We start from the raw sequence: 24,992 nt of genomic DNA, 5'->3' as shown, positions 1-24,992 counted from the left end.
GATAGCCGTACTTAGATTTTTGTCAAAAGTGGTTATTTTGTTCTTTATCGCAAAACATTAAACCCGTATTCTATTATATTTTTATTAGGGTGCCCATATCCATTTTAGGGTGGCCCGAAAAATCTATTTTTCCAAGAATAACATTTTTCAAAAATTTATAACTTTTGAATTACTGGACCGATTCAGATATGATCGACATGTCGAAATAAATCTAAATTCTCAAGTGTGATATATTTTTGAACAGATTAGCGTATTGGCTTCAATTTTATATATCGGTCATCTGAATCGGTTCAGTAATTGAAAAGTTATGATTTTTTTTAAAATATATTTTTTGGAAAAAGGGGATGATTTTTCGAACCATCTCAGATTTTTGGATAAGTTATGTAAAAAAGAACCTCAGCTTTCAAGAAATATTATTAAAAAAATATAACACCTTCTAGTCCAAAGCCTTGTAACAATAAGAAACAAAGATAATCAATAATCACGAAAACAAAACCCAATTACAACAATATTCAATATCAATCAATTTACAGGTTACAATATCAAACAAAACTACCAATTTTCACGAAAATCTGAGAACCACTATATCGGTTCGACATGGAATGGAATTGTTTATGAAAACCGCATATAACGGAACATAATAATATTAGAACACGCATGAGAAATCTGTCTGGTAAGGAATATAAATAGTTGAACTGCATTTTGAGCTATCAACAATTAATCTAACTCAACTCATTTTTCGCATATATCTCAAAATAGCAAAACATTCATGTAGGTATTCGTGTATGTATTCGCCTTTTCAGTATCCTATAAATTATACTAAGAATGTTATTCCACTTGGGAGTAAAATAACATAACAATGCTATAGACGAACTCCTCGGCACACGAATCAACATTCCAGAAAGTTGGTCTTACCCAGATAATCAAATGTCGGATTTATTTATTATCACAAGAAATAGCTATCATTTCAATGACACCCGCGAAACCGCTAATCAAATAAACTTAACCGGCTGAGATCCACCCGAGTACCAGGTGGTGAATAACAATTTCCTTACACAGTCGGTTTGATGATTGACGCCCCCTCGGAGCAATATGGTTTGGTCTTTTCTTGACGGAAACTTTCGTTCCTTTCGTTTGTGGGAGGCACAAGAACCACTTCCAATAATTTCACGTATGCTCCGTTACTCATTCCATTTCGTTCCATCCAATTGGGAATCCGTTGCTTTCGGGGGCGGTGAATTCTCCAACGAAAGCGACACATTTCACTTCGCGATGATGAGTTTAAACCGTGGAGTCGCCTAGCCATCGGTGACACATTTACCCGGCCACTGGCGCCAACACCACGTACTTCAAAATCGCCCGAGCGAAAAAAGGAATGTTCAACACTTTCGTTTTTTTCTACCCTCTCCGCTCCATCTCTTCACAATGAACCTTTTAAATCCCCAACCGGATGACAGCTCGTTTACTCAGACGCAGTTTCAGTTAGCTATTTGCTGTCCCAAGTTTTATCCCCTCCAGAACCACCGCCGCCGCCGAGAGCCCGACCGATTGGTTTCTGGTGAGAAGTTGGTCGGGAGTAACACTCTGTTAAACACCTGTGCCCGAGGCTGGGGCTGCGCTGTGAGAGTGCCAAGAGCGGGGATGAAGTGGAAACATTTATCTACTGGCCTAATAGCTGCATGCCCAGCTGTCATAGAAAAGGTTCTAACTGGGGTGGGATGCTGGCTGTTGTGTAATGAAAATTCAAGCCGGGTTCGAGTGTGCGTGGGTGGATGTGTGTGCGATGGAAGCAAACAAATAACATTTCTCTGTCAGGCATTTGTAGTCGGATAATGTTTCGACTCGGCTTCTGATGAAAATGAGCAAATGGTCGGATAGAATTTAATTGAAATATCTACGTGAATCCCCCGGTCAAAAGGATGTGCTTTTGGAAATGGCAGGACAAAAACAATACCAGTTGGGTTCGGTAACATTCCTTTGCCGAATTGAAGTGAAATGGGGAGACAACTTTGATTACAAGCCCAAGTGACACAAATTTAGAAGTTATTCTTGTGCATGCGAAGGGAGATATTCAAATTAGTCCGATCTAATGAAACGGTGACGACTTCAGTTTCGATCGGTGCTAGACATCATTACAAGTGCTCTGAAGGATTTCCGTCCTCATCCTTTCGGACTATGTCTATCGCTCCTCGATTTATTCCCTGATCGAATTACACAGTTAAATCGTCTTTCAGTAGTTTAGGAAGCAATAATCCGATTTAATGTCAGTACCCTTATCGGTTTCGCCAGCAAGTGGATTTGTCAAGCTCTCTTCAACCTGATAATTTATACTGCTGAACAATCCAGGACCGAAATGGCTGTGATGGGTGCAATTTAATTACCATTCCTCGTTACGGCCAGTACTCGTAACTACGATAAAACGGTGAATCAAGTGGATGGAACTAAACGCATTAGCGCTTTAGAGATAGGTGTGAAATCATCCGTGCAGATGCAATCATAAAAATTGGATTCGCTCTCAATTCACCTGCTGTGCACTCGAAATGTAAATCATGCTAACACAATCCGGAGATGGCCGGGGAACCATTATCGTTGCCTAATGTTACACTCCCTCTGTCCTTCCAATTACGGATGCTCGCTGTTGACGTAAATCATCCGCCCGCGACAGAGAGACGACACGTTATCGAGTGATATAACCGACCACAATTCAACTCATAAGTGCTTTAATTTGCATACCAATATGTCATGATAAATTGTCCTCTTCCCCGTGACGAAAAACACCGGAGGGGCACCACACGTGGGCAGAGATACACTGCGGGCCAGGACCAGTCAGGCTCGGCAAGTCAATCGCTTATATGCCCCATTGAAGCCAATTCTCGGCACGTGGTATGATTATTTCGTAACCCACGATGTGGCATAAATCTTGTGCTCTCCCGTGGAAACCAGCTCACTAATGAGGATTTAAAACGATCCGTTGGAAATCGGTCCTTTTTCCCAATCTACCAGAATTCATGCCGAATATGTTTCGCATGTTTCCGTCATAAATATATACAGAGCGCGGCTGCGTCACGATTTTATGTTTTTGCCAAAGACAAATTACCCTGTCAAAACCGGGAAACGAGTTTCCATTGTATAAATACTGACCAGAGCCGAGAGAGTAGTAGTAACCGGGAGGACAAAAAAAAAGTTGACTTTCGGCTGGGATCGAGAATGGACCATTAATCATCTGAATCGCATTTCCCACGCAGTTTGGCTGCCGATAAGCTTGTCACATTAACGCATGCCGAACTTATTGAGTTTATTTACCTTCCTCCCCCCTCTCGATAGATACCGGCTGGGGAAGATGTCAACGGTTATCATTTCTCTGGAGGGGAGAGGCGGCGAACTGTAAACGATATGTTTCGCTCACACATGTTACATCACGGGTGTTCATTAATATTAAACATAATAGCGGGGTGATGAAATCTGACATCCGGGCCGGATGATTGATTTAGTATTGAATTAGGTTTCCATCAAAACTCAGACAGGCATTTCATCGTATAGAAAAAAAATACGAAGAAAATATTCTTGGAGGATTAACTAGGGCGATTCTGAAAAATCTTGACTTAGCAAAAATAACAGTTATGTAATACCTTTTTATTAGGTTTCTAACGGACCTTTTCTTTGTATAGACACGGATAGATCAATGTATATCCGTTCTCGCACTTACAAACCATGAAACTTTTGAATGACATTGATGGTATTCTTTGAACATTTGTATATGAGGTCAGTTCAAAAAGTATTGCGACTTTCGAATTTACGCGGGTTACGTATATTCGATTCTAGATTTTTTGTGTATCACGATTTTTGTATACCCACGGAATACTTATATTCGATTTCAGTTGTAGACGTGTTCGGGATTCCGGCACACTTTGCGTCGTTTACATCTTTTCGACCCTCCGATAACGTTTTTTCGAACTCTGTTAAACGTTTCAGGTTTATCAGATGCCACAATCAACATTCGGAATGTGTTCGCGCACTTAAGCGGCCCATAGACGTTCAATATTATTGATCAATAGTATTGAAGTCCCTAGACGAACAATTATATTGCACAAACTGATATATTGCGCCATAATATTGAACGTCTATGGGCCGCTTTAATTTTGTTTTTCACACAAAATTTGATACAGATTCATTGATCCATTTTTGCAATGAAGATGAACCTGAACCTGAACATGTGTAAGAAAAGCAGTTGTCAAAAATTAACTGACCATTAAAAATAGCCGTACTTGTCAGCATAAGTGAGAGACATGAGGACCAATATAATGCTACAATAAAATCTAGAATCGAATATACGTAACCCGTGTTATATCGAAAGTCGCGATACTTTTTGAACAGACCTCGTACGTATAGATTCTTGGTCTTCTATATTATACACTCCGTCCAACTTCTATAAGACCAGATGATGATCTTGCTGCTTTGGGTCATAGCACAATGGTCCAGGAGATGTATTTAAGTGGAAATTAGCATTTAGAGCTCGACAGTTATTCTCTAGACAAAAACTGTCTTCGACAAAGTTGTTACATACAATAGAGCGCTCATTTTTATGTTATCGAAAATAGGGTGACCAAAATTGTTGATGAAATAAAAAATATAACTTTCTTATCTTTATAGATAGATGTAAACATAGTTCGACAATGTTGTAGTCCTAGTTATTTGAGATATCTTTGTAGAACAAAGTTTTTTTCTATCTCTTGAAATAGCCGGTATAGCGCCTTTTTTCTAAGTTTCATTAGAGTCATCATGGAAAAAAAACTGTTTTTTGCTCTTACTTTTATATGTCAAATTCTACGTACAAACTATCTCCAGAAGACTTTTAGAACTTACTAATACAAACATTTTGTGATGCAGAACTTGTCAATACCTCAACTTCGCTCAAAGTTATTGATATTTTTTCCCAAAAACACGCTCTTTTCTTTGGTTTGTCATTCTTTTTGGGGCAAACATGAAAAATGTTTGTTGACGGAATTTGAAAGAACAAATTTCACTCTATATAATACGTGATTTTCAAAACTATGTTATTTTTTGTGTTTGGGTAAATTAAAATTCAAATACCGTTAAAATTGACCCGTTACATGCTTCCATTTATATTCTAGTGTGTAGGTTTTGGTGACTATCATAAATTGCATGATTGCATGATGTGTGTGTGCAAACGCTGGGCGTAAACGAATGTTTTTGTATGTTTCAAGTGTCAAATTTCTATAAGACCCGTTACATCTTCCGTTGTTTTAGCTGTTTTGATCAATAAATCTGGAAAATGCCGAAGGAAAAAGTGCTCACGGAGAGAGAAGAAAGACAAAACGATGCATTTCACCAACAAAATGTTGGTGTCAGAGAAATTGCTCATCGGTTTGGACGATCCCATCAAGTACTGCTCAATTATTTGACGAATCCTCAAGGATACGGTAAGAAGGAGAGAGCTCCACGTAAATCGAAGCTCTCTGACCGGGATAAGCGGGAAATAGCTAGAACAGCTTCGAATACCTCAAAATCGCTTATGCGAATAAAGCAATATTTCAATTTGAATGTTACTCGGGTGACAATTCGTCAAGTTTTGGTAAAAAAAAACCCTCACATGAAGAAGACTTAAAAGGTTCAGGCTTCTCATTCTACACCATCTCACATCGGAAGACGTCTGAGTTTTGCCAAAGCTCACATTAACCAACAGTGGGGCATGGTATGTTATGTGAAGAATGTTTCCAAAATCATACATTTTGCTATATACCTTAACGAAAAGTTTTTCAATGTATAGGTTATGTTCACTGACGAAAAAAAGTTCAATTTGGATGGTCCTGATCAGGGTTGCTAACTTTAATTTACAAAAATCAGGAAAAATGAAAATAAAAATCAGGAGAAATCAGGATAGCCCATACTGGGTTCTCCGGAGAGCTCGTGCCGATTTTCGGGAAAACAAATGCATCATTTTTATAGACAGACTTACATTTGTTCAATTTTATTCTTTCTTATTATTCCGTTCTACAATCTTTCGCCATCTTCCACGCAGGTTGGAAATTCTATCCTCCCAAAACACGCTTGTTCTCTCGTATTTTTCATGCTAGCCATAGAGTTGAAGCTTCCTATTTTTTCCCAAAAATCTGCAGTATCACTTTATTGATTCGCTAAGAAATCCATATTTAGATTAATTTTGAATCCATCGTCCATACTTTGAAACGAATCTTCATTCATCAATTGAGAAAATCCTATCGGCAGTGGATATCACAATAGTTTCACCATCAAAATTGATTTTACTTCGAGTCTAAAGATCAAATGTTATGAAAAATCATGTTATTTTGACTTTTAATTTAACATTGTTTCTCTTAAGCATTATTACACTCTGAAACGTATTCCTTCATTAATAATTTTGAGGCCAGTCGTATATCACACATCGTATAAAGTAATGTTGTACCTCAAATAAAATATCGTTATTATTTCTTTAATTTGTCAAATATTCTGGTTCCATGAAACAATCTACTGCTGTTTTGAAAAGCCTCGAAATATTTGTGCACAGTGGAAAAAATTACAATCATACATATTGATAATTGAGTTTGATACACCTTTGTACCAAAAGAATTTAATTTAAGCATTGATTAAAGCATTCTACACGAGCGGACCGGGGAGCTAGTATGACAGTTCTCATTTCGAATCAGGAAAACTTTGGCATGGGTCCCAGTATATTTTTTAATGGATGATTCTCATTCTGATAAAGTAAAAAGTAAAAAAATCAGGAAAACTCAGGATCATTTCTGAAAAATCAGGAAAAATTGAGGGTTCGTCAGGATGTCAGGGAACGTGCCAAAAAGTCTGGAGTTCCTGAAAAATCAGGGATGTTGGCATCTTTGGTCCTGATGGTTTCAACGGGTACTGGCGTGATTTACGAAAGAAGGAACAGTATTGTTCAACCAGAAATTTTGGTGGAGGCTTGTGCATGGTTTGGGCGGGATCCTCTGCAACCGGAAAGCTAAAGATAATTTTCACATCATTCAAGGATTATATACATGTTCTGGAATCCTCTTTCCTACTGTTTTTGCGTGGGTATCGTCACAAAAAATTCACATTCCAGCTGAACAATTCTACTATTCATAACAGCAAGGAAACTAAGCAATGGATTAAGGACCAAAAACTTAATTTTTTGGACTGGCCGGCTGGCTCTCCAGACTTGAATCCTGTTGAAAATCTTAGGGGGATCCTTGTACGCAGAATCTACACTGAGGGAAAGCGGTACATCACGATTGAAGAGTTCAAGGTCGCAATGTCGGAAACATGGAAAAATATCGAGAAATCCGTTCAGCAGAATTTGGTAAATAGTATTCCAACACGAATTTTCCAGGTTATAAGTCGAAATGACAAGGTTGCCAATTATTGACATGTAAATCAGCCGATTGTTTTGAATTTTATGAATTTTGAAATGGTCTTATAGAAACTGGACAACTGAAATTATAATATTTAAGCACAATAAATAATCAAACAACTTTATTCTAAGCATTCAACAATGTATGAATGTTGAAATTCTAGTTTTTTGTGTTGCAACGAAATAGAATCAGGGTGGTCTTCTAGAAGTTGGACAGAATGTAGTACCCTTCTAACCCTTCTAACCCTGTATTTCATATTTTCCTATGATTTACAAAAGTTATTGATTTTTGGTTTCCATGTTCTTGTTATGAATCTCATCCCTGGAGTTATTTCGGTAGGTCGTTTGTTGCTGCAATAACTTTTTAATCTGCGTCATTTCCATGTAAAATTTTTTGAGCGTTGGGAACAAATGAAAGTTCGGGCGAGCCGGGATTTCACCTTCACAACATCGCTGGAATGAGTTTTTTTAAATTAGACTCGATATTTGATAGATTTTCTAGATCCTTCTACAGCCCTCATACTATTACGAGTTAGATTTGTTCGGCCTATGCTCTATAGAAATGGTAACCGTGACAACATTTCTTTCTAGTTTTGGGGAAGCTAGACAGCTGTACATAATATTCAGTTTACAATAGTGACTATCCGCGGAATTGGGAGACAAGGTCACTGCGGATATCGCTTAAAAACAATTGAAAAATTGAAAATGAATGCAAATACTAAATGCAGTGCATGAAAACTATGTTTTATCAACTTTTTTCAATACCAAACTTTTGAAACATATACAAACAGACAGAAACCTCACCGAAATATTTCGGGAAGACCTTGTGATAGGTAACGTGACCAAAGTGCAAGTGAGAAGAAATTTCTTTAACGATAAACCTTCCGGCCAGAAAGAGAACCGAAACCAAACCACTAAATCACGGGAGTACTGGAATAGATTACTAGATATTCTGAAAATATTATTTTATACTGAATATTTGAATATTCTAAATTATTATAACACTAGCAGACCCGGCGAACTTCATCTCGTCCAAAATAGATTTTTATATGAATACTTTTGAACAATCGCGTTCTCTTACCAAGCGAATAGATCTTTTTCAGAATAGCCTAATACTTCTACCAAAATTCGTCATTAAATTATAATTTTTTTATCAGACACAATTTTAGTTCAAAATGTTTTCTCTATTTGCAAAAAAGGACTTAGGCGTCGTGCACAAACAACGTAACGCTAAAAAATCGGATTTTTGACCCCCGCCCCTCCCTACGTAACGCAATTTCCTATCTGTAATACACAGTAAGTAACGTAACCTCGACCCCCCTTCACGCGTTACGTAATTTGTGCACGACGCCTTAGTTTACGTAAAATATATATTTGACACGCAAAATTTAACTTCCATTAAAAACTTGATTTCAAAAGTGTGTTTATTCCATCTGAAAATCTATTACTATTCTCGTTTTACACCAACAGATCACGAAGCTAAATATCGTCAATGGAAATTTGAATTGAAGTGAAAATGTCTAACATCATCTCACGCGAAACAAATGGAAAATTAATTTATTTATGTATGCTAGGGTGACCGCGACATTGGTCATGTCAGATTTCAAAAACCGATCATGTACATTTTGTTTATTGGCCCAAAAAATGACCTGTGCAAAATTTCAGCTCAATCGGATTGTATTTAGGGATGCCTCAAAACGGGAGTTTGAATAGAAATATTTTGATGCGAAATGTCTTCAAATTGCATGAAACATTGAGATCTACTATCATCCCAAAATATCCAAAACTCGACTCTCTGGATCGTTTTTTCGGCATACAGGCCAACTATGGTGCGAGGGATAGGGACCGCACGATAAAATTGAACAAGACTTCACCAGTAGCTTTAAAAAATAGTGTCTGCCCAATTCGAAACAAACTTTTTTTATGCGGTGTATAGGGACCGATTCCGATTCCAGTGACAATGGAATCGACAAGGCTCAGTCTAAAGGTCCATTTATACGTCGCTAGTAGCTGTCCTGACAGTGAGCAGCTACTGGGCCGGTAAACTCGCTTGACAATTGGTTGACTCGCCTTGTCCGTTCACACAGTGTGAGCTGCTGACGAGAAACTAGGTACTATTTACATCATTGGCTTACCAGGGATGCCAGACGATTTTCCAAATCAGATCCGAATTTGATAGATGATTGATCCGAAATCGACTTCTCTATTGGCAGTTTTCGTCTCAGGTTTTCAGTTGCATTTGTCATTACACAATTCTATCGCGAAATACACGCTGACCGTGTATAAAAATAACTTGTGCTGAATTTCTCCGAACTGAAGGTACTATCCGAAAAATCAAAAAGGCAAGAGGGTTTGGGCCAGGAATTGGATGCAAAGAAAAGGAACAACAAATACAATATAGAAAGAACTCTACGATGATGATCATCTAGAGTACAGAGCAGTGTTGAGAAAAACACCTGAATAAGTGGAAACACTGTTGGATTTCATTGGTTCAAAAAAACAAGCCAAGATACACTCATGAGGGATGCTATACCTGCAAGAGTGAAATTAAAAAAAGACATTGATGTGCCTTTCTTCTGGAATATCGTTCAGATTGTTGGAGATATTTTTTAGGATCTCGAAAGCATCCATAGCTAAGATAATTCCGGAAGTATGTGATGCTATAAATCGCAATCTAAAAGATTTTTTTTAATTTTATTTATTTCGCATTTCCAGCACCAATTGTGAATTGAAAATGATAGTAGATTTACAGGTATACGCATCAAAATAAAGTAATGAATGAAACTGTACTTTTTTAAATCGGATATGCATTCTGTTTCTTAGAACAATACTTTTTTTTTGCAAGTTGTGAGTGAATTCTGAATGAAAATTATGTCCGATAATGATTCTATATTAGTGATTCTCAAGAAAACTATCTCAAAAAGAAAGCGTGCAAAACAAAATAACAACAATTTCGTTTAGAAATTATGAGGTTTTTATTTGTTTTTCCAATAATTTTCAAGTCTATGAATATCTTCGCATATTTTCAAATATCTTCAAAATAGAGACATTTTTTTACATTTGGCATCCCTGATTCGAACGCTAAATTTTGTTTTTGACGTTTTGAGGGATGCGAGTGCGATTAAAATCAAAATACTTTGAAGTAGCTCGCACGCCGGATCTCGCATGACACTAACTGACATGATGTGTTCACACGGTGTGAGTAGCTGCACTGCAGTAACTGACTAGACCGACTCGTATACTTACTCGCACCGTCTGAACCCGGCTTAACATACTCTCTTTTTTTCATACTTGCATTCATTGGTTGTCTGCTCCGTAAAATGAGTTCATTTGTATATGTTGTAGCTTACGTCGTCGCATTGTGTTTATTTTGTTTCTGTCACTATAGTTCAAAGGGTGATGGGGATGTAATCAATTACGTAATTATCATGTTTGCGTGTGTTCTGTGTTGCAATAATAGTCGCTTGACTGTAATATTTATTAGATTATGGACAATCGACTTGCACACATATGAAACAGACAACAACGTGAAAATGGGTCATATGTTCAAATGTTATGTTCGCGATCGGATTTGTGAAGTTAAACATTTTTTAATTTGTTATAATAAAATGTAATGTGCTTTCAACGAGCTATTAGAATAGAGTGTATCTCGCCGAGCGCAATTGATTGTGAAATTTTTGATACGATTTGAATAATCCGTATTGTTTTAATGTTTGTATTTCGAATCCGGCATAGTTTGTATATGTGCTAATGTGTGTTTTTTCACATTATTATTTTGATGTAGCCTTCATAATTATTTTATTGAGAATCCATTGTCTGTTGGATCGACAAAATAAAATTTATATATGGATAATTGCAGTTGTACCTTTTGAAGGAAAACTGCTTTAGTGCTTTTGTGGTTTTGTGTTTAGTGAGTTGCGTAGTTAACTTTCCTATACTCGCGTATAGGTCTGACAGACCGAGTATCAACGAGATAGCTGACTATTAAAACTGAATTAAGTTTTTTCACTCAATTATATCCTTTTCTTTGAATAAATGCCAATAACGCCTAAAAATACACAATAGCAATATCACAGAGACGCGCACAATCCAGAGTACACAAAATAACGATTTATCGCGCGAGTATAGGAGTGTTAAACATACAAGTTTATGTAGTTTAACCTAGTAGATAAGAGACTTGGAGCAACATACAAAATGATTTTTATTACCTTCTCAAGTAGCTTTGATAAGCTACACCATCAGGAGTTGAGAATACGATTTAGAGTGATAGATACGGAAGGCCAAGTAATACATCGCCAATTTAGATCTGGTGAGGAGTTCCTCGGTTACCTTCTCAGGTAGCGTTATGATAACCGATGCGGAGTAACACTTGCGAAAAAACAGTTTATGTTTTGTGTATTCAGATCTTTATAGAGAAGTTTTTTTTAGTTACCTTCTCAGGTAGCCCATATATAACGTGTGCCGTGGCGCGAAAAGCCAATGAATATATCGGCAATTTGAATCATTATAGACAAGGTTATCTTTGCCGGTAGCTCTACTCTCCGTGTTCGGGTTTTGATGGAGAGTAATACGCACTAAAGTCAATGAGAATATTGTTAATTGAAGTCATCATAGAGTATTTGATTGAGAATTGATTTAGATTTGAAATTGAGTTTAGAAGAGTTCTATCGGTTAATTTCTCAGGTTTCCTAAATATAGCAGTCTGCCGGCACGATTGGGGTGAAAAAGAGTATGCAAGTATAATAACGGAATATATCGCCGGTACAATTGGTTTTGGAGAAGTTACCTTCTTAGGTTTCCCAAAGAGGCGACCCTTCTGGCCTTCGGGCGTTGACTATCATACTAATATTCCTTCCCTTCCCCTGGTGACTCCGAAACTTGCACAATGAGGATGGATTGCTACTCCCAAACGCCATTCAGTGTGTTCTTTGTGCAATTTTTCAATCACGGAGAGCAACTACGAATTGTACAGTCTACCCAAGCTCGAGCTCAAGCTCATTATATAGAAATGAAAAACGTGAAAAAGTGAGATAAAAATAAATTCATAAAATTCGTGAATTTGTTGATTCGTGGATTTGTGGATTCGTGGGTTCGTGGGTTCGTGGATTTATGGATTCATGGATTCATAGATTCATGGATTTGTGGATTCATGGATTCATTGATTCATAGATTCATAAATTAATAAATTCAAAAAAATCATAATTCAATAAATTCATAAATTCTCAAATCCACAGATTTATAATATCATAAATTCGTCAATTCATATATTTTTAAATTCACAAATTCTTCATTTCTCTCATTTTTTTTTTCTATTTTGAAAGATGATACTAGTGACGAACATCAAAATACATAGTCAGTTTTAGCGAGTTAAAAGAATTTCCTCGGTGACCTTCTCAGGTTAACAGTATATCGTCGATTAGAGGAATATTAAAAGGGTTTCGAGGAATATTAAAAAGTCGCTTCTCAGGTTTTCCAAAATAACATTGGTCTCCGCGATTGAATAAAATATATAGATCGAGAGTTTTTAACGGAGTTTTCTATGACCTTCTCAGGTCAGGAAAAATATCTATGTACTACGCACGATGAATAACGATGAAAACGCATGACCGGTCTGATAAGATTGTATATTTTCTTCAAATCTCATTTCGCCGAATAGTTGAAAGCTCGCGTTTTTAGAATCACATCACTTACCGCAGTGAATCCTGATTTTTCTTAACCATTCCCACTAACAACTATCCCTTTCATGATAAACACTAGGGAGCCACGCTATAGAGACGACCCTTCTGGCCTTCGGGCGGCGAATATCATACTAACATTTCTATCCTTCCCCTGGAGACGGTAAGATGTATAAAACGTCGAGATTTGGTGTCATCTCGAAAAAAAAATTTTGATCGAAAATCGACCTTCTGAGACTTGTGGCAATGAAGGTATGGAAACAAAATAATCATCGAATTAAGAAAACCGACCGTGTACATTTTGTTTATTGGCCCAAAAAATTACCTGTGCAAAATTCCAGTGCGATCGAACATGATTTAGGGGTGCCTCAAGGCCTCAAAGGTTGACTCAATGTTTTGATTTTTTGGCCACTTAGGCTCGACTTTTCATGCAATTTGGAGACATTTGGCATCAAAATTCATCATCGAATATTTTTTTTTTTGGAAACCCAGATTTCATGTACTCCCTTCTTGGGAGATTTTCGAGGGTCCAAAAATTAAAACTTTGAGCGTTTTGAGGCACCCCTAAATCATGTCCGACTGAGCTGAAATTTTGTACATGTCATTTTTTTGGGCCAATAAACAAAATGTACACGGTCGGTTTTTTAAATTCGATGATTATTTTCTTCCATACCTTCCAATGCTTGATATGATTCTTGAATGTCTAAATTTTAAAAATGGGAAATTTTTTTTTCATATTTCTAGAATACCTCCTCAAACAAATAGCGCATATAGAAACCCGAAAAGGTGACGAAGATACCTCATACGAGATTATAACTTTTATAACTAGTAAAGGGTGTGTCACATCAAATTGCATCACGGAAAAAACGCTGTAGAAATTCGCCCAGTAGACCGATCCTTTTGAAAATTTTAGACAGTAAAATAAAAACTATTAAACAACTTTTGTTTTTGCAAAATTTTCTTTTTATTCATACTTCGAGCCCAAGCCCGTATGCTCGCACCTTCCTCTTTACCCCGTCCATAAGGTTCTGTACAACGTCAGGTTGTAGTTTTTTTTTTAACAGAAATCCATTTTCACTTGAAGTCCGCCTCCGATTTGACAACTTTTGGGTTCTTCCGGAGGGCCTGCTTCATAATCGCCCAATATTTCTCTATTGGGCGAAGCTCCGGCGCGTTGGGCGGGTTCATTTCCTTTGGCACGAAGGTGACCCCGTTGGCTTCGTACCACTCCAACACGTCCTTTGAATAGTGGCACGAAGCGAGATCCGGCCAGAAGATGGTCGGGCCCTCATGCTGCTTCAATAGTGGTAGTAAGCGCTTCTGTAGGCACTCCTTAAGGTAAACCTGCCCGTTTACCATGTCGGTCATCACGAAGGGGGCGCTCCGCTTTCCGCAAGAGCATATCGCTTGCCACACCATGTACTTTTTGGCAAACTTGGATAGTTTCTGCTTGCGAATCTCCTCCGGAACGCAGAATTTGTCCTCTGCGGAGAAGAACAACAGGCCCGGCAGCTGACGAAAGTCCGCTTTGACGTAGGTTTCGTCGTCCATTACCAGGCAATGCGGCTTCGTCAGCATTTCGATGTACAGCTTCCGGGCTCGCGTTTTCCCCACCAGTTTTGCCTTTCGTCGCGGTTAGGAGCCTTCTGAACCTTGTATGTACGCAGGCCCTCCCGCTGCTTGGTCCGCTGGACGAATGAACTTGACAAATTCAGCTTATTGGCGACATCCCGGCCCGAACTTCTCGGATCACGTCTAAACTGCTTAACTACGCGCTTGTGATCTTTTTCACTGACGGAGCATCCATTTTTGCCGTTCTTCACCTTCCGGTCGATGGTTAGGTTCTCGAAGTATCGTTTTAGTACTCTGCTGACCGTGGATTGGACGATTCCCAGCATCTTACCGATGTCCCGATGTGACAACTCCGGATTCTCGAAATGAGTGCACAGGATTAATTCACGACGCTCTTTTTCGTTCGACGACATTTTTCCAAATTTACGAAAAATTGACAGTGAAGCATGGCCAACGTGATCTATACACTCTTATCTGATTATAAGCGAAAGCTGAAGATATAATTCCTAAAAATTAAATTTCTACAGCGTTTTTTCCGTGATGCAATTTGATGTGACACACCCTTTAATAACTTCTCTTGATAGTCATGGGAATATTTGCATTTGAATTCAAATCAATATGGGCACTGACTATTTTTCTCGGAGGGTGTAACACTGTTTTATGTGCAGTAGGAACATTTATCAAAGAGGAATCATCATCATGTTACCAGGTTCGCATGATTTTTATTATATTATATTAGTTTTATCTCGATAACTAGGCCCTAGGATAAAACATGTAGCAATGTTTGTTTTGGAATTTGAAAGTTCTTAATATTAAATTCAATTTTTGAGTAAGATTTGAGATTTGAGTAAGACAGTGAATTTAAAAAAGGTTTTTTTCCCTAAATAGTTTATTAGTTTTCCAACAACTTTGTCAAATATCATATTTCAATCAGACATCTGAATTTTGCTTTACGCTTTTTTTAAAGAAAGATCAATGATTTTGAATATGCTCTTTTAAATAATCAGTCGTAATTCAAATTGGTCATATGATAATAATAATTGTGATTTTAGGTAGTTTCCATCGTACTAGTTTCAAAAAAAGGATTTGAAATTGCTTTCATATGAAATGCTGGTTGGTTTAGTCTTAATACAATTTTTCCCATCATCGGACTGATAATAGTGAACAATTTTGAAGATATTACTTGGGTGTAAAACACAATTTGGTTTAGATCGATTATGAGTCTGAATAGAATAAACAGATTGAATTGTGAGGGTTCTGAACTTATTTATTGTTTAATTTTTCTGACGCTCCTTCTCTTGTTTTTATCTTCGCTGTCAAAAACTGCGCTGTGTAGCTGCAGCGTTCGATGTTACAGTTGCTGCTTTATTATCGTTTTTTACTAGAATAAACAAATACAACCAAAGCTAAAGTCAATTTTTAAAATATACGGGATTTTTTACAATTTTTACAAATTGCGGACAAAAATCCCTTAATTAATAAATATCCGTGCAACGTGTTTCTGGCTAATTCACTCCCACTGACTAGAAACAGAAACTGCTGCTACGAATCAAACATGGTTCCCTTTGCGGGAAAAACACTCGAAATTGTTTTTCGCTCTACACTTCCGTGGGAGGGGAGGAACAGAACCACATGTCTTTTGAAACGAATCAGGTTAGTAGCAATCATGGGAGTGGCACAATCCTGACACAGCATCGAGGCGCTTCTGCTGCTGGGAAGTGTCTGGAAGAAATAATGAGATAAGCGGCTCTTATTTTTGCAGTACGACGCTGGAGCAGTCCTTCACTGTCTTTGGCTCCTAGGCCGGGATGGCGTTGGCTAAGGAATGTTCGACTGCTCCGGGATTACACAACGGACAACACGATTTGAGAAAGACGGAACAAAACGAAACAGAAGTGGAAACGAATGTGTCATGAGATGGGCTAGAGATAACCAGGAAACCCACCACCCAAAGGATACACAAGACACATTATCGTTGGGAGCGATTCTTGCTCAGTCTAAGCGTGGACAAATAGAACCAGTATTTTTTATTTTCACACAATATTGCGCTCGTTGTTCTGTTTTCTTTCGTCGTTGGCGGTGGGGTTGAAAAAAAAGAACGGCAGTGACAACAAACAGAGACGGTTTCAATTCTGGGGAAGATGCAATCACATTATGGTATCAAGTTCAATCGAGACGAGACAGGTTTCGAGGAGTGTCTGGAGCGCAACAATGAGCGGTGGATAATGGGGGCCAAATTCAACGTTTTATCGCAGATGTGGGTGCCCAGACCTAATGGGTTCTAAGATTTGTGATGTTTCGGGTGAAGTCGGCGATGTAATTGGTGGGATCGGATAACAAGTAGACTTTATTACTCGTGAGAGGGGAGTTGTTTTCGTCGGTGTAGGAGTTGATTTGTTGCTAGATTATAGTCTAGCGTCTTTTTGATCAAGATTTATTCGACACTAAATTCCAACTAATCGTTGAACATCAGTCGACACGCTATTAATTTCATGTATTCCACATTTTTCTTCATTTTCAGGTAATTTGACAGCCCAATCAATCATCGAAATCGTGAGTAGCTTATTCCCTGGAATCGAAACTTATTTCGTTGCTCCGGAGCAAAAGTGACGGGTTGACAGCAATCGATAAATTTCTCACGAATTGCACCTGCCATCCGGTTGAGGTAAGCACATTTTACAGCGAAAATTCGATGTTTCTAGAGATGCATGGTAGCTCGCAGAACGGTTGGAAATATGATGCATGTTGTATGTGCGAGAGAATCGAGTGCAATCGGAAAGTGATGCACTTTCCCGACAGAACCTGACTTCGCCATATCGGAAAATGGGATGTGAGCCTTTCTGTCACACATCCCACACGATGGTTCCATTATCAACACTCCAGGGAACTGCCACACGTGCCTCGCTTTGGTGACTTTCCTTTTCCCATTCACGCCTGTGTGTCGTACGAAGTCGAAACCGAATTAATGTGAGTTGACAACATTCCGGAGAATTCCAGCCGGCCGATGTCATTGCATTTCCCTCATCGAAATCGATTAAGCGACGCGAAATGTTTTGCGAGGAAATTGGGTAAATTGTTTGCAAGTGTCATGCAAGGTCAATATTCTTTCGATTGAAAAACGCACATCTTATCTTACTCTCGGGAAACGAGGAAAATATCCTACAGAATATTCTGTGTTCCTACAAATTTTTCAGACGATTTGAAACCAAGAACCTGTAGTTACAGATTACCGATTTTTTTTGGTATTATACAGAATAACAGATTTTTTCAAAATGGCTTGGTGCGAATAATATTTTTCCCATCTAACTTATTCTATTCATATACAATTTGAATCAATCCTGGATGAGTGTCATCTCTTTTTGACATTCTTGTGTAGCGTGATGCTTTGCTTTCTCATGTCATCGGTTAGCATTACAATAGTTGAAAAACACTATTTATCTTCTCTTACGTAAGCACAGAGAATGTGAATTTCAAAAGTACGCCCATACATTCAAAAAAAAGATTGAACGTATCTGAATCAGGGATTCTCTAACTATTTTAGGCAAGAGACCCCAAATTTTTTCAAAAATTATTTTTCCATTTATTTTATTATCCATGCAAAATATTTTCCAATTTAAAAAAAACATTGCTCTTGTTTAACACTAGAACTACAGACACATTATATACCTATTTCTAGCAAACCGGTCATTTTGACCGGTGTGTTGTTTAGTAGTCAAAATAAAAAAAATGAAAAAAAAAGTTTTACAGAATATATAATTTATTTCATTCTAATATTGTAAGTACTTGATAAATACATTTATTTTCATAAAATACTAGCTATCCCGGCAAACTTCGTCCCGCCCAAAGTTTGTTTTTTGTTATCAATACCTTCAAACATTCACGTTTTCTTACTATGAGCAAGTTCAGGGGTCCAATCGCAGGACTGTTCATTGATTGATCTTCTAATCGACCTCGTTGAATTTACCTTTTACTATAAAATTCCTAGTATTTCTAACAAAACTCATCATTATAATATCAGATTATTTTCAGACACAATTTTCGTTCAAGATTTTTCAACAACTTGCAAATAACATGTTTCTCTGTTACATGGAATAAATGTTCTATACAGAAAATATGATAGAATAAAGACAGACCTAAATCGGACAATCCTTCCTCGAATTCTGCTCTTATGAACATATCCGGCGATCCTTTTTTTTTTGTATAGATAGAAGAGTGCGTTTCATCACATTAAAATCCATTTCCAGTTTCGAACAAAGATCAATTTGGAGCGCAAACATCAAATGGACTAACAACACTTGTCACTATGTAATTGTAGAGCATATGGGAATTTAATTTTCCGAATTTTTCCTTTTTCCTTCTTAGTTTTTCGAAAATTTTCAATTGTCATGTTTGGTTCGATTATTTTTGGTTGAAATATGTGAAATATTTTTATGGGATCCCCCCCCCTCCATTCCATATGAGGGAGGGGTGTCATACCATCATAGAAACATTTCTCATACCCAAAAACCCTCGCATCCCAAATTGTGCTTGATTAGTTCTCGAGCTATGCAGAAGTTTGTGTTTGTGTGCCTCCTGTAATTTGTGTGTCATTTGTATGGCAGCCTCCTCTAAGAAAGGGGGGCGGATCGTTTAACCACCACAGAAACATTTATTGTACCCTAAAACCTCCATATGCCTAATTTGTTTCCATTTGCTTGATTAGTTCTCGAGTTGTGCAGAGATTTGCGTTTCATTTCTTTGACAGCCAAACACCCAAGGAAAGGTGGGAGGAGTGCTGAACCTGCTTAAAAATGGTTCTTGCCACCTAAAATCTCCACAAGCCAAATTTGGTTCAGTTTGCTTGATTAGTTCTTGAATTATACAGAAATGTATGCTTCATTTGTATGGCAGTCCCCCCAGAGAGGGGGGAGGAGTATATATTCACCGTGGAAACGTTTCGGGTCCCCTAAAACATTCGCATGCCAAATTTGGCTCCATTTGCTTGATTAGTTTTCGAGTAATGCAGAAATTTGTGTTTCATTTGTATGGCAGACCTCCCCTTAGAGAGGGGGGTTGCTTGATTAGTTCTCGAGTTATACAGAAATTTGTGTTTCATTTGTATGGCCGATTTAGAAGGCAACTTCATTATCCCCACCCTTATAAAACCCCCCCTCCTTATTTGCAAAAAACTCAGACAGCCAGTTTTCGCAAGCCTCTTTTGAGGCCAGCTTAGTATCACCAAAAGCGTTTTGCATGGACCGGAAGAGATGATAATCACTTGGAGCCAGGTCGGGACTATACGGTGGGTGCAATAGGACATCCCATCCGAGCTCCCATCCAGCTTTTTTTGGAATCCAATCTTCTGCAAATGGTTCCTAACGGTTTTATGGTCTATACCCAGTTCCTGACCAATCGAGCGAGTGCTCACATGCCGGCCACTTGGATGATTTCAACGATTTCATCGGTTTCCACGACGATCTGCCTACCAGTACGGGGTGTATGTTCGACAGCCACGACAGCCACAGCCACCAGAACGAAATCGATCAAACCAACGCTTTGCTGTGTGAATCGTTACAGTTTCAGGTCCATAAACTACACGAATTTTTTCGGCCGCCTTCGTTGCAGTTTTACCTCACAGGTAGTAAAAACGTAAAATATGGCGAATTTCTTTGCTTGGTGGACTCCATCTTTGACGCGCTATAACTTGAGACTGAAAAGGACAATCACAACACTGTCAAAATGGCACTTGTAGCACAGATTGTCGTTTTTAAATAGCCGTATAATATGCGATAAGTACAACACAAGATATGTTTAAATGCTGCCATATATTGACAATATACGAAATTTCTTTTTCCCCAACCCAATATATAGATTGTGATGTAATTTTATTTTCTTATTGACAGTTGTTGTATACGGTAGAAATAGGTACGCTTGAAATTAGTGCAGTTGAAATACTTACAATTTTGTGTACAGTTGGGTTGATTTTTTTTTCAAATTTACAGTTCTTGTAGTTTTCAGTGTAAGTAAATTGTGAATATTTCTATTATGTTGAAGGGAAAAAACTGCATTATTCTAAATATATATTTTTATCTAGTTATAAAACTTCACCCCAACAATATCGAGACGCCCGCAAATATCTATAGTTTTAGAGGACATAACAGATTCAAGAGAAGAGTTTTCCTATATAGATCAAGGTGTTTTCGAAATTGAATCCTGAATTTTGACCAGATTTGATCTTAGAAGATCAATCAGAAGAACAACTGTTTGTTTCCTCACGGAGTAAAGAAAAATAAATACAAAAAAGTTAAAATTGAGTCGACTAATGAAAAAAAATATATACAGGGAAACTAAACCAACGAATAACATACCATCATCATCATAGTCTAAAGATAAGGAACACAATTATCCTTAAGGTGAAGGTGGAAGCTAGCCACAAATGGCTGCCACAATGGCGCTCATTTCCTTCATCTCCCTCCCTCACCCCTAGCACGAAAATCAATAATTTTGCGAAACAGTGTGAAGAAAATGATCGTTTTCGCACAGCTCCCATCAAGTAATATCAACCAAACTCTAATCGATTACTCACAAGATATTAAGTTTTCATCTGCTGTCGCACTATATAGTGAAAAAAGTCGGAAAACTCGAGCTAGTGCTCTGAAAGATAAATTTTAATTCTTCAACTTTCCGCAATGGTTTTGTTTGTATTGGTGGAAGCATCGTTATTTTTTCGGCACTGATGCCAGACAACATCATCGAAACAGATATAAAAACCACTCAATAAAATGTTATTCCTGAGTCATAGCGTTTCATGTCATGAAAATCAATGAAATATCAAAACAATTATTATTTTTACATTTAATGGGCCTATAATGTAAGTTTTACCAACTTTAACATTGAATAAGAAGTTTGTATTGCAGAGCTCGGAACACTGCCACGACTGTCTATGCTTTCAAAAATAGTTAACGGAAAAGTATTACATTCAGTCAAAATGCCTCGGCCAACGAAGAGAAGGGTTAAGGCACTCCACCGTGAATATGTGAAAAAAATATGATCAACGAACGAAAATATTAAGTTTTTTTTTTATCCAAAATATATGTTTTTATTAAGGCTCATATGGCGTCAGCCTAACGAGGCCTGGAGTTCAATATTTCGACAATGTTTGCTTTCAACTATGTTAGTAATATGTAACCGATTACTCGCGGTTGGCTCGAGGTTAGTATTACAAGTGTTCTCATAATTGGGATGTTGCAGTCTTCAATGCTCTGACCGTGTGCCCGACATGGGATACTTCCTATTGGGATGCAGCTGACCGTTAATCAGCAACGCCCCCTAGTCAGCACTCCATATCTAGCGTGGTGCGTCTTTCGAGGAATCCAGTATAGAATGATCACTAGCCGGCGCAATCATCAGCTCGTGTAGAGTTGTCATGAGCGGTACAACCTTTGGTTCTTGTTGAATCATCAGTGGACTGCATAACCTTCGGCCCGTATATCTGTAAATAGTGCCGCGACTAAGTAGAAGTTTATAGATCGGATAGGAGGGATATGAAACAGGGACACAACGAAGGAAACATCATTAAACGTTGACATCGGCGTTTTTGAGGAACAGGTATAGATGAAGCAGAAGATCAGGATCACGGCTACCTAAGATATCCCGGACGGGGATATCCGATTGTCTGCCTTGTGCCCTCAATGCTCTATAGAGCTGAGAGCGGGCAGCATGGAACCGGATACACGACCAGACAACATGCTCGATGTCGTGGTAGCCATCGCCACAATCACATAGATTCCTTGCTGCGAGCCCAATGCGATAAAGATGCGTGTTTAGGTTGTAGTGATTGGACATAAGCCGAGATATCACGCGAATGAAATAACGACCTACATTCAATCCCTTGAACCATGCACTCGTCGAGACCTTAGGGATAATCGTGTGTAACCAACGACCGAACTCATCTTCACTCCACATGCGCTTCCAACTTATCAAAATGAACGAAACAAATTGCTCTTCTCCCACAAACACTATTACCCCATTTTTACACGTGGTTTATGCTGCTACAATGGCTAGCTTCCACCTTCATCTTAATAACATCGTCATCTTACATGCTCACATTGATTATAATTGATTATATACTGGGTTAAAAAATCCAGATCATGCTTTTTTATTCCTTATTATGAACCCAATTTGTTTTTCTTGGATTTTGGATTATTCATCGCAATTATAATTAAAAAATATATGTTTATGATCAGATAGCGATTCTTCACTTCACACACGCCAATTCCAAAACGCATCTCATAATTTAGATAATTTTCATGAAATCGGGGTTTTCAAAAAACAAATTTTTTGGATGAATTGAATGAATTGCATCATCGACAAGATTTTGTTGATCTGTACTTAGTTCAACTACAGGATAGTTTTTAGGAAGTATTCCCACTTCACACGCTTGGTAAAAGAGTTGGTTAGTTTATATACAATTTCCAGCATCATCCTGTCTTCAAATTGCATGAAATATCGAGATTTACTGTCATCCCGATTTTTTTTTGTCAAAAATCGACTCTTTGGAACTTTTTTACCCGAATACAAAATAAAACTTATGGTCATCTTGATTTTTCATACGGGACTTCACCCCAAGCCCAACGGGACAACTGTCTGTGTGCTGGTCTGGTTCTTAGTATACGTAGTTGTATCCAGGGTTGCCATAATAAAATCTGTGCTTTGGTCTCAAAAATTCTTTTTATCTGTGTTTTTTTCTCAGAAAATCTGTATCGAAATCTGTATCAGCAGTTTGCGGTCTTTTGTCTGCTTTCAGCCACCACATCAAAAATGTAGACTAATTCAGGGCGGACTCGATTATATACAGTCTCGGACTTCTTTTCACTGTATATAATCGAATCCTGTATGTAATCGAGTCAAAAAAATGTCCTTTTTCGTTTTTTTTATGCATATATGTTTCGTTTTTTAAATACAAAAAAAAGAATTCAATTTTTGATTCATCCCTTTAAAGTCAGGAAACATCTTTCTCACATGAAAAAAATAAATTTATACAGAATCTCGCAGAAGGTGTATATATATCATATTTGATAAAAAAAATCCTTCAGCGTATATGTTCGAATTTCAACAATGACAGAGTTACAGGATTTTGTTGTTGTTTCGGACTCTGTTGCCTCAATATGGCTTATCAATTAAATCAAAGTTTCTAACCACTCTACGAAATTGTTCTTTGACACCCAACTTCTATCTTTCTTAATTTCGCTACAATATCGATATAAATAATTCCTGGTGAAAATTCAAGCAAAATCTTCAAAAATCACGATTTTTACCCCACTGTACTTATAATAGCCACTTAAATTTCACCTTAAGGTTAAAATTTAAAAAAAAATTTGAAACTGTGTATGATCGAGTCCAAAATTGTATATAATCGAGTTTGCATATGACCGAGTCCGATCTGTATTATAATTTACTAGCTAACCCGGCAAACTTCGTCCCGCCCATTTACTTGATTAATTCTCGAGTAATGCAGAAATTTGTGTTTTATTTGTATGGCAGCCACCCCTAAGAGAGGGGGAAGGAGTATCTTAACACCATAGAAACATTTATTGCATCCTAAAACCTCCACATGCCAAATTTGGTTTCATTTGCTTGATTAGTTCTCGAGTAATGCAGAAATTTGTGTTTCATTCGTATGGCAGCCCCCCCTTTGAGTGGGGGAAGGACTGTCTAACCATCATAGAAACATTTATTGCACCCTAAAACTTTCACATGCCAACTTTGGTTTCGTTTTCTTGGTTAATTTCCGAGTAATGCAGAAATTTGTGTTTCATTTGTATGGCAGCCCCCCCTTAGAGAGGGGGGAGGGGTCTCAAAATATCACGAAAACCTTCCCCGGCCCCAAAAACCCCTACATACCAATTTACATGTCGATCGGTTCAGTAGTTTCCGAGTCTATAAGAATCAGACAGACAGACAGACATCACTCCATTTTTATATATATATATATATATATATATATATATATATATATATATATATATATATATATATATATATATAGATGCAACAATGTAACAGTTGCCACTATTTCTAAGTGAATTTTAATGTCTTGTGAACTTATAATAGATACGGTGCTCAGTATAAACAAAAGTTGTCATCCATGCTTGAGGAAACGATTAATAGAAAACTCCACGTACTGCGACACTGAGTAGATGTAAAGAGCATTGTTCTGTATGTTCAAACAGGAACACAAAAGGCAAGAGACGCCAAACTAAATATTTTTGTGATACATGCGAATGATATACCACGAAGAAAAATTTTAGCAAATATTTTTTAAACTTGAACATATAAACACTGTTTAGTAAATACTTATCAGAACAAAAAATTAAGGAATC

The 24,992-nt window shown here is 37.6% G+C and overlaps 1 protein-coding gene across 3 annotated transcripts in view; it reads left to right on the top strand.

Moving 5' to 3' along the window:
- Positions 1 to 24,992, top strand: part of LOC129771684 (calbindin-32) — a 242,733-nt gene that overhangs the window by 50,026 nt on the left and 167,715 nt on the right. Inside the window, exon 2 of one of the 3 annotated variants that reach the window (XM_055775596.1) lies at positions 17,153 to 17,296. The exons of the other annotated variants lie outside the window; for them this stretch is intronic. The gene's annotated coding sequence lies outside the window, so the exon portion shown is untranslated. The remainder of the gene's footprint in view (positions 1 to 17,152; positions 17,297 to 24,992) is intronic. 3 annotated transcript variants of the gene reach the window in all.

This window comes from Toxorhynchites rutilus, chromosome 2 (genome assembly GCF_029784135.1).
Source record: "Toxorhynchites rutilus septentrionalis strain SRP chromosome 2, ASM2978413v1, whole genome shotgun sequence".
Classification (NCBI taxonomy): domain Eukaryota; kingdom Metazoa; phylum Arthropoda; class Insecta; order Diptera; family Culicidae; genus Toxorhynchites; species Toxorhynchites rutilus.
The sequence above is the reverse complement of the archived record's forward strand: the minus strand, read 5'-3'. Positions and strand labels throughout refer to the sequence as shown.